We start from the raw sequence: 10,673 nt of genomic DNA on the forward strand, positions 1-10,673 counted from the left end.
CAATGGTCTCAGATATTCAAGTTTATTGTCAAGGACACTTTACAAACGCCCATCTACTTTAGAACACGTGCCTCCGCCAGTTTCCTTAAGCTTAATGTTTAATCAAAGCATTTGGTCCCTGGCCAGCCCATATAGCCTGAAGCACTGCAGAGAGAAGTAGTCAGATTGCCCATCCCCCTTTATAATCTCCCCACCATCTACCGCTTCCTACATGTGTGTTTGAGACAGGGGTGCATAGTGGGAGATCCACACAGAGCACACAAGAGATGCAGTCACAAGCCAGATGTGTGTGCATAGGCATATTGAATGCATTAGTTATTAACCGAGCCAATATTATGTGGAGTTTTGGGGGGAGGGGAGGAATAAGCTCTCTCTGTAGATGGTTGGAATGATTCCCTTTGCCACCTCAGGAAAGCCTGATATGGAGTAATGAGAACCTGAAAATGTATGTCTCAGGGTATAAGCTGCCACAATCCTCTTGTCTCTCTTTCCTTTTCAGCTTAGTAATAGGTAGAACAAGCACATATGGGTCTCTCTCTCTCAATGTGTCTTATTTCTGTCGCTCTTCTCTCTGTCCTTCCCTCTGTGCCTTTACTTCCCTTCTATTCCTCTCCTCTGAGACCTTCCTCTCTCCCTCATCCACAGTCTATCCAGCCCTCACCCATTTACCTCCCCTTCTTTCTTCCTCCCCCTCATCCCCTGGCATCTCATACCCTTTCCGTGATCCCAGACCTCTCTGTCCTGTCTCTCATCTCATCTACCCTTCCTCCTTTGTTCACTGTGTATTTGAATGGTTGGGCCAAACTTACACAGTCCCAGCACAACCTGTGAGCCAAACAAATGCACACATTTATGCTGCATGAGTAAAACTCTACATTTGCATATGCAAAATGCTAGCTGCATGTGCAAATAGGTGTTTTTTGTCCTCAGTTGCCCAGTATAGGCCTGATCCAAAGCCCTTGGAAGTTAAAGGGAGTCTTTCCATTGATTTAAATGGGATTTGGATCAGGCCAGATGTTCATTCAGGTTTTGGGGCAAATGTGGGGTTTTGTCCAGTACATGCATTGTGCATGGCTCATCTGTTGCATAAACATTTTTCTTTGTCTGTATAGGAATAGGGGTGGCATTGCATGGTCAGATTCACAACCAGTGATAAATACAAAATATGTTACTACTTTAAAAAAGCAGAAGCCAAAATCATGTTGGATTCATCTGTGTGGCAGTTACTGTTTGCACAGTAACATGCTGGATGTGTGCTGCCCCTGTTATTGATACAGCAACATTTATGTTGTATACCAAACACAAACACGCAAGAATGAATTTTCATGTACTTCCTTTCCATTAACAAACAACCTATTAAACCATACACAGTCTGTATATAAACAGGCACAATAGCAGTTTGGCTGCCAACCTGTATCTAACAATCAGTATGTCACCCCAGTGCAGAGTAAATATGAATGAAAAGCATGATATTTATAGAGACCATTAAAGGCATGTTTGTTTTTAGTGACTAAGGTAATAGCTGGTTCCATGCGGGAATTGGGACGGAAGGTGCAGTCGTGTGCATTGTATGTGACAGACAGCATATGGGGGAACCACAGTCACAGACTACCGGTTTGGAAGAGTTATGTTTTATCAAGTAAGTTAATGTGAGGAAATATGCCTGCCTTCTTGTGTTAAGTCTGGTTCTCTTCTGAGAATAATAATAATCCCTATCTCTTATATAGCACTTTTCCTCAGCAGATTTACAGTGCTTGATAAAAGAGAGCAACATCCTTATTCTCGTTTTCAGATGGGGCAACTGATGAAGGAGATGAAGTAATTTGCCTGTGGTCACCAATAGGCCAGCAGCACTGGGTCTCCTGAGTCCTAATCCATTTTGCTATCCACTATCAGGGTGCATTGCTGCTGCTTCCTCACCAGAACAGCTTCGTTTGCATTTTCAGAGTCAGATCTGTTGACTCTAGTGACAATAGGGTTTTCCTGATTCTTATTCCTATTAGCCCTGCAGAATTAACACAGCTAAAATTGAGTGAGCTAGATTCTATTCCTTCTTGTGGAACAATGAGAGATTGTTTACTAACCTTAAATCATTTACACCTCTGAAAACCCACTGAGGGCAATGGGACTGCACTGGTGTCTCCAAAAACCCAGCTAGAAGGCATTGAGCCCGCAGAGATGTTGCCAGGGGCCCATTCATTATTATTGGAGATGATACACAAAATAGAAAGAATCTAACCTGATTCTTATAGCCAAGTCTGAGTTTGCAAATTGCAATGATGACAGTGAGAAAATCATCATTTTATTTGTAACCTGCGCACATTTGATGCGGAAATTGCCGGAAGAAAATAAACGTGGTTGATGACTGAAGTTTTTTCACTGTGTAATCAGACAAAACTGCATAATTGTGGATGTCTCTAAAGACAGTGTTTTGTTAAATTGGGTAAGTGGGCAGAAAAACAAGGGACATGCAATTATGCGGGTGGAGGGAATTTCCACAGTTTTGCACATAATTTTGCAGACGGGTAGAGAAATAGATGGCTGTTCAGGGAGAGTTGAATGCTATCATAAGATGGGGAACTAATCTTAGAAACAGGAACTGCCACATCAGAACACATCAATGATCTCTCTAGTCCAAGGCCCTGCCTTAAACAATAGCCAGTGCCAGATACTTCAGAGAGAGAAGAAAACACTCATAATGCACCTCATTGTGCAATATGATACCATGACGGGAAAGAGTTCAGCCACTTACTATACCTCATTCACTTTCAATGTACCATTATAGTAAGTGTCCTTCTCAAGGGCCAATAGAAGCTGAAGCTTATATTTTACCTGTCTTATCATTTTCTTAGTTCTCTGGGACAGCAGAACCCTTTTAAAATTTAGTTTGAATTTGAAGGGCAAGTTCCTGATCTACAATGGACTGCACAAGAATAGGAGCCAGGAATGCTGGAGTTCCAGTTTTTGCTTTGGCACCAACTCTCTGCAAGGCCTTGGATAAGTCAGTCTCAGGTCCCTTCCTGTAAGTAGGGATAATAATTATAGCAGAGCAACAAGTGAAAATATTTCCAATGACTATTAAGTTAAATTTGAAAATTCATCTCTAGTCAATTGTGGATGCAACCTTTAGGTTTGCTTTTTACAGACATTTGAGCTTACAGACATTCAGCAGATATACACACAGAAAGGAAATGCTATGATCCAACAACCATCAAGTAAATTTCATTTTTTATTGAGTTGTAAAACACAAAACAAAAAAAACCTCTTGGTTAATAATGTAAATCATCCAAGCAGGGAACAAAACCAGTATCATGTGACCTAGATAGCTAAGCAATACAACATGGGGAACAGAGATGGTTGAATATCCTTTTTTTTTTCTCCAACCCACTACTTATGAGTTATTAGTATGGAGGAAAACATTTGCTGATAAATTTACAGATGAATAATGGGTGCCTGAAAAATTTACTATCTGCTTATGAACGTTTCATTTGCAGAAAAAGAGATGGAACGTGGAGATTAATAAATTACTGTTATTTGTTCTACTTGAATAATGCAACTTACCTGTTGTAACTATTTCACTGAGGTGTGGGGAGGATTAAATAGTTCAGGTTTGTAAAGCATTTTGAACATGTCAAATCTAGTATTATTAAAACTCCTCAGGAAATTAAGGCTGCAGCCTATCCATGCTGAATGTACAAGAAATGATCCAGGTCTGAGTCAACTTTTCCAAAAATATTGTGTGAGAACCACTTCAAGGGGTCTCTGTAAAATACTAAAGGGGTTGAAAAGAGTAATCAAGGATATCTCTGAAGTTTATCTGCAGTCACTATCTTTTAGAAAACCTCTCTCTCTACCCTGAGGAAGACGTTAGAATAAAGACCTTTATACATACAAAAAGATTAAGCTGGCATATCATACTCCACCCAGACTGCTTTCTTTAGCCATGTTGCCACCCTGATTGCTTTATGTAATAACTGTATGAAATTAATGAAAAGTCTCCCTGAGGGGAAAAAAACAGTCCTTTTAATCTATCAGTTCTGGTGCTACATGAACTCTATATGCTATAGTCTAGATAATGGAAGATGCTCTCTAAAAGCTTGAAAAACAGACCATACAAATGCATCAAGGACCCCTGGAACAAAACAGGATAGGGTTAAACTACTTATTCATAGGGCCCTTTCTGAGAGAGGAGGCAAGTCATTCTTTGGCACTAGTGCGCTATGGTTAGCAGCACTGCCTAGTGCCCACAAGCTCATCTCAGCCAGGAAGACCAGAGCTAGCGGCACAACTTCAAAATATAGAAATTGTGCAGCAAATTCTGTTAGCAGGAGTCCAGTGATATTCTATAACTGCCTTAGCAGAACACATGGAAAGCGTGACAGTGCAGGAATGAACTCCCCCAAGGGTACAAAATCCCACATGACAGATAGCATACCTTAACCCTTTTGCTGTCATTTAGGTGAGAAGCAGGGTGGGATGAGTTTTAAGATGATGGGAAGAGAATCTTTCGGGAAGTCTGTTGGTATAAGTGCCTGTAACATGTCATAAACAGATAGTTAAGGATTAATGTCTCTTTTACCTGTAAAGGGTTAACAAACAGTGAACCTGAAACACCTGACCAGAGGACCAATCAGGAGACAAGACACTTTCAAATCTCGGTGGAAGGAAGCCTTTATTTGTGGTTTTTGGGTTTTGCTTTGTGCTCTCTCTTTGTGCCCCTTCCCCCTGAAAGGACCTGACGTGCAACCAGGTTTCTTGCCAATCTCCCTGCTACAGTCTCTTATATATTCAGAATAGTGAGTATTAAGTAGAAAAGGCGGTTATAGTCTTTTGATTGTTTTCTGTATTTCCAAATGTGTATTTTGCTGGATGGATTTTGATTGGTATTTGTGCTGGGGGGAGACTTCTTTCTAGTCTTTATAAGCTGAAAGACCCTGTAATATTCCATCATGATTTTTTAGAGATTTCTTGCTTTTTTCTTTCTTTTATTAAAAGCTTTTCTTTTTAAAAGACCTGATTAATTTTTTCCCTTGTTAACGCTCAAAGGAACTGAGTCTGTACTCACCAGGGAACTGGTGGGAGAAGGGAAAGAGGAGTAGGGGAGGAAAGGTGAATTTCCTCTGTGTTTTAGATTCACGGACCTTGAATCTGTCTATCTCTCCAGGATAGCCCAGGGAGGGAAAGCCTGGGAGGGGGAAAAAAGGGGGAGAAAAAACCTGATTTCTCTGTGTTGTGATTCAAGGAGTTTGAATCACGGTGATCTCCTAGTGTACCCAGGGCAGGAAAGATCTGGGAGGAAGAAAGGAGGGGGAGGGGAAATGGTTTATTCCCCTTTGTTGTGAGACTCAAGGAATTTGGGTCTTGGGGTCCCCAGGGAAGGTTTTGGGGGGGGACCAGAGTGCCACAAAACACTATATTTTTGGGTGGCGGCAGCCTATCAGATCTAAGCTGGTAATTAAGCTTAGAGGAATTCATGCTGGTACCCCATCTTTTGGACTCTAAGGTTAAGATTGGGGAATTATACCATGACAAACATGCATCCAGAAACACAATTATGCTGTGGCTATTCCAGCTTATCCAGGTTTCAAGCCAGTGAATTCCATTCTTACTATCGGGTAGCCATTGTGCTATATTTTCTTTCCATTTTACCTATTTTACAGTGCCATATACACCTAAAGAAATGAGAAAAATATAGATTTGTTCATCCTAAAGGATCCCAGACTCTGTGTAAAGCGAGATTACTCATCTACTACTGACATGCAGCCACATCTAGCATGGAGTGTGGCAGATGCTTGACACAACACCGTTTTAGGGGGAGAAGCAAAGAATAACTTCTGCAAGTGTTAGCACATAATTATATGGGGGAAGGATAACTCAGTGTTTTGAGCATTGGCCTGCTAAACCCAGGGTTGTGAGTTCAATTCTGAAGGAAGCCACTTAGGGATCTAGGGCAAAAATCAGTACTTGGTCTTGCTAGCGAAGGTGGGGGGGGGCTGGACTCAATAACCTTTCAAGGTCCCTTCCAGTTCTAGGAGCTAGGTGTATCTCCTATTAATTATTATTATTATACAATACAGTTTTATATAGTCTGTATGCAATTACCTGAGTTGGAATGTGGCCAAGACTCTAGGTTAACAATCACACCCGCCCTTCTGCAAAATGGAAGGGGACTTTTTTAATGCTGACGGCCTAGACTTCTCACTTAAACACTTCTCCTCCATTAGTACATTATCTTTTCCAATGTGCTGAGCTGTTGGATCTGTTCTAATGAAGGAGGAAGATAGACACTTTCTAACTGCTAAGCATTCAGTCCCTGAGCATTTACGTACGTGAATAGTCCAAATACAAGCTTAAGTGGCTTGCTGGGTTGGGGTTAGAGTCGCTGGTGATCCCTCAGAGTATAATGATAATGGTCTTCCAATAAAATGATAGCTGGTTATTTCCGGTGGCCCCACAGCTGACTAATGAGACCTATCTGGGATCCACAAACCTTGTCACAGTTGGAGCAAAGTGAACAGCAACTTGCAGAATCAAGTCCTGAGTCCCAAATACCCTTCCCTGAATTATCGGTGCCTTTCCAGGGAGGTCTTCCATTGAAGTGTGGATCAGGCCTGCCTCTGCTTCATTTATAAGACCTGACAAGATCACAGCTTGAGTCGGTATAACTTCAGCCTATTCAGTACTGGATTTTGGCTTTGCCATGTGCTAAGCAATGAGAAATGTTTTTTTGTTTCTTTCCCCAAGGCTGTGGGGGGATTTTTTAGAGACTCATAGAAAGGAAAATCTAGGTTATCATCAGGAAGATCTTCCTACCAACGAAGTCAATTAAATTGTGGGACAGCCTCTCAATGCACTAGAAAACATGCTTCAGGGAATAACGCTACACCTACAGAGGTATGGACAAGATGATCTAATAGGTCTTTCCAGCTGTAATGTCTGTGATGCTGTGATTCATTTAAGAGTATGCCACACCTCAAATGCCACCAGAGCTGAAAACTGTCAAACCGGAGCAGTAATTGCACCAGCTCTTCAGAGCTCTTACCACAGACAATGAGGATTTCCAGTCTCACAGTGTTGAGGCTGAAATACAATGAAAGCAATTAGAATATAGCCCAGCTGAATCTGAAGGCTTGTCTACACTTGAAAGTTAATTCAGATTAAGGTAGGGTATGAATTTAAAGTTCAATAGCTGGACCTGACCAGCTCTATGTGTGGTCACTCTTTAATTTAAAAAGCTCCTGTTTAATTTAATCAGAGTAGGTGAAATCCCATATTGAGTTGGTCAGGACCAGTTGATCAGGAACATCATCATGTGTAGACAAGTACTGAGGCAGTCTGTAGTTTGCTCCATGCATCTGAAGAACTGAGGTTTTTTACCCATGAAAGCTTATGCCCAACTAAATCTGTTAGTCTTTTAGGTGGCACCAGACTCCTCATTGTTTTTGTGGATACAGACTAACATGGCTACCCATGATACTTGTAGTTTGCTTCTTTTCCTTGGAAGGATGGTTGGGCCACATAGGTCTTTGCTTTTATCCTGCCTAGCCTCTGAAATGGACACCTGTCACACCATTTACTATTTCATGGACATGGCATCCTTCACATTCCTCCAGATTTTGTTTTATGGTCTCTGAAGAGCAAAGGGTTATTGGCATTTGGCCAAGTACTAGGGCAAAAATGAAGAATATTTGAAACATGCATTTACTGGATTTGCTATTGATGATCTTTCTTCTTTTTTGTGCTCAGAAATGGGAAAGTGAATTGCTAATTGAGCCATACCCTCCTTTCTCCAATCCCTTTCCCTTAACGGGCTGACACTATACAGGTGCTGGCTTCCAATTTTCCCCAAGGTGTTCAACCCCTGCTCTGCACCAGAGCCCTCCCCCACTCCACCCCTTCCCCCAAGGCTCCACCCTCCACCCAGCCTTTTCCCGCCCAAGTGCACCCCATTCGCGCTCCTCCCGCTCCCTCCCAGTGCTTCCTGCACACTGCGGAACTGCTGACCTGAGGAGTTGATCGGCAGGGTCACCAGCAGACAGGAGGCCCTGGGGAGGGAGTTGGGGGGAGAGTGTGGCTGCTGTTGGATGCTAAGAACCTGTTGATTTTTTCCATGGGTGCTCCAGCCCTGATGTACCCACGGAGTCGGCACCTATGTGACAGTATACGCAGAGCTGTGCCATGCAATTAGCACGTTGCCGGAGCAGGCACTTTGACAAACATTTTCTACTTTCTAGCCATATACTGATTCAGTGCTTGGTTGTAATAAGACTAAGAGAAAGCAGCAGGTCTGGAGTCTGTCTGAAGCCTCTCATTTATCCACAGGCCTTGTAAAGAACAGAAGCTGGCATAAAACAGATTCTCATAGCACAGTATGTTCAATCAAAGGCATGCAGTCATCCCTAGCCTCAGTACATCTCACTGTCACACTACACATTTTCTTCATTACTCTCAGTGCAGACAGCACATTTCGGGAGCAAAGGCCAAACTTTTCTGATGCCATGCATATGCTGGGTAACAATAATTTTGGAGCCTGAAGTCACATGGGTGGGATGGTGTATTTCCTAAAACATTTCATAGAAGAACATGCCACAGGATTTAAAAAACTTTAATCCAATACATCAGAACTACTGTGGTCCTCCATTTCCAAATATTAAGACTATGAACATTTCTTTCTCGCTGGCAGTATTTTAATGGGACCAAAGAATGTTTCGGTGCCTCCCTATGCTGACAAACTCAGAGCGACTATACAATGCCCCCTCCTCTATTTTCTCCCTCATCAGAAATGTCGGTGTATAGGAAGGAACATTGCTGTGTATGGAGACATACCTAGCCTATTCTTTGCTTCTCAAAACTTAATTCTAGGTAGACAAGGGTAATCCCTTACAATGCTGGTGCTTTGCAGATTGCCCTTCAAATGAATGCTGAGAATGCCTATCTATATTCACAGCTTTCTAAGGCTTAGTCATGCCACACTGTATATAGCATTTTTTTTGGCCTCCCACCCTTGAAATGTGAAAACTTGGGACCCTGTTCTTCTTTCACAGGATAAAAGTAATTCCCATTGACTTTGGGAAGAGAAATTTCTTTCCAGTGATAAGAAAAATAGACTCCTTGATGCAGGGCTCAGTGTAAAAAGAGTAGGGGGAAATGACATACTATTCATGGCTAACATGAACTACGGAAGCACATACAGTGCATGCATTTCAATCAGGTTAGCTAACGCCACTGTTTCTAGAAGGGCTGATACATGAGTGATTGGGTATGAATAATACTTGATGTATGAGTAATTGTGAGTGTTTGTATGAGAGAAAATATGGATTCAAACATTCAAAAATGGGTATCTTTCTCCCAGGTTTGAGGATAATTCTGGTCAGAATATAATAGGTCTGCAACTCTAAGACTGATTTTGCAAAGAATTCAGGTTTCAGAGTTGAACAAGAGAGCTCAAGCTACAATATTAAGATCTAGAAATGGACCTACTCAACATTTGGGATATACAAACCCAGGATTTTGGTTTGGCCCCATTATAGAGATGGTCATAACATTCAGATCCAATAAGAACGGCCATACTGGGTCAGACCAAAGCCCAGAATCCTGCCTTCCAATAGTGGCCAATGCCAGGTTCTTCAGAGGGAACAGAACAGGTAATCATTAAGTTATCCATCCAGCTTACGGCAAACAGGCTAGGGACATCATCCCTTCCCATCCTGATTAACAGCCATTGATGGACCTATCCTTCACGAACTTATCTTGTTCTTTTTTTAACCCTGTTATAATCTTGACCTTCACAACATCCTCTGGCAGGGAGTTCCACAGGTTGGCTTGTATTGTAATAATAATTGGAGATATACCTATCTCCTAGAACTGGAAAGGACCTTGAAACATCATTGACTCCAGCACCCTACCTTCGCTAGCAGGACTAAGTACTGATTTTTGCCCCAGATCCCTAAGTGGCCCCCTCAAGGAGTAAACTCACAGCTCTGGGTTTAGCAGGCCAATGCTCAAACCACTGAGCTATCCAACTTTTTAAGAAGCATATTTGTCATATCAGCTCCTGTAGTATCATCAATATCAATAAATTCTAGAAAATGCTCTCTGACAGTCACCATTGCAAGGACATTTTCACTAGGTTCTATTGCTACAAAACTCACTATTAAAGTCATTTGTTCCCTATGGCTGATGTCAGGTGTGCAGTCCAGAACAACAGTAATATCTTGTTGACTTCAGATCTGCCACAATCTTCTGTTTGACTTTTGTTGCCAGTAACTGTATGATCTCATTTTGAATTGTTTTTCCAAGGTAGCGGTGTGTGTACATTTCTTGGGTGGTGACTCTTAGACGCTCCTGGAGTACAGCATCAAATTCAGTCATCAGCTCCACAATTTTAAGGACGTTTCCATTGTTTGGCACATACAGCTGATCTGTAGTGCCATGCAGTGCTAGGTTTTGGGTAGCAAGCATTCTCACAATAGCAACAAGCCTTTTCAGAACATTTTGCCAGTAAAGAGACTCTGATGCACTCTTCTCTTGATGTTGATCATCTATGGTGGCCTTTAACCTTACTCTCATCTCAAGCTCTTTCCACCTATGGAATGCTCTCTGGTGATTTGCTGCCTTCTCATGGCATGCCAGATTTCTAGCCAGATTTTTCCAGTCGTTTGTTCCTGTAGAAC

The sequence above is a fragment of the Gopherus evgoodei genome, chromosome 4 (genome assembly GCF_007399415.2).
Source record: "Gopherus evgoodei ecotype Sinaloan lineage chromosome 4, rGopEvg1_v1.p, whole genome shotgun sequence".
Taxonomy (NCBI): Eukaryota; Metazoa; Chordata; order Testudines; family Testudinidae; genus Gopherus; species Gopherus evgoodei.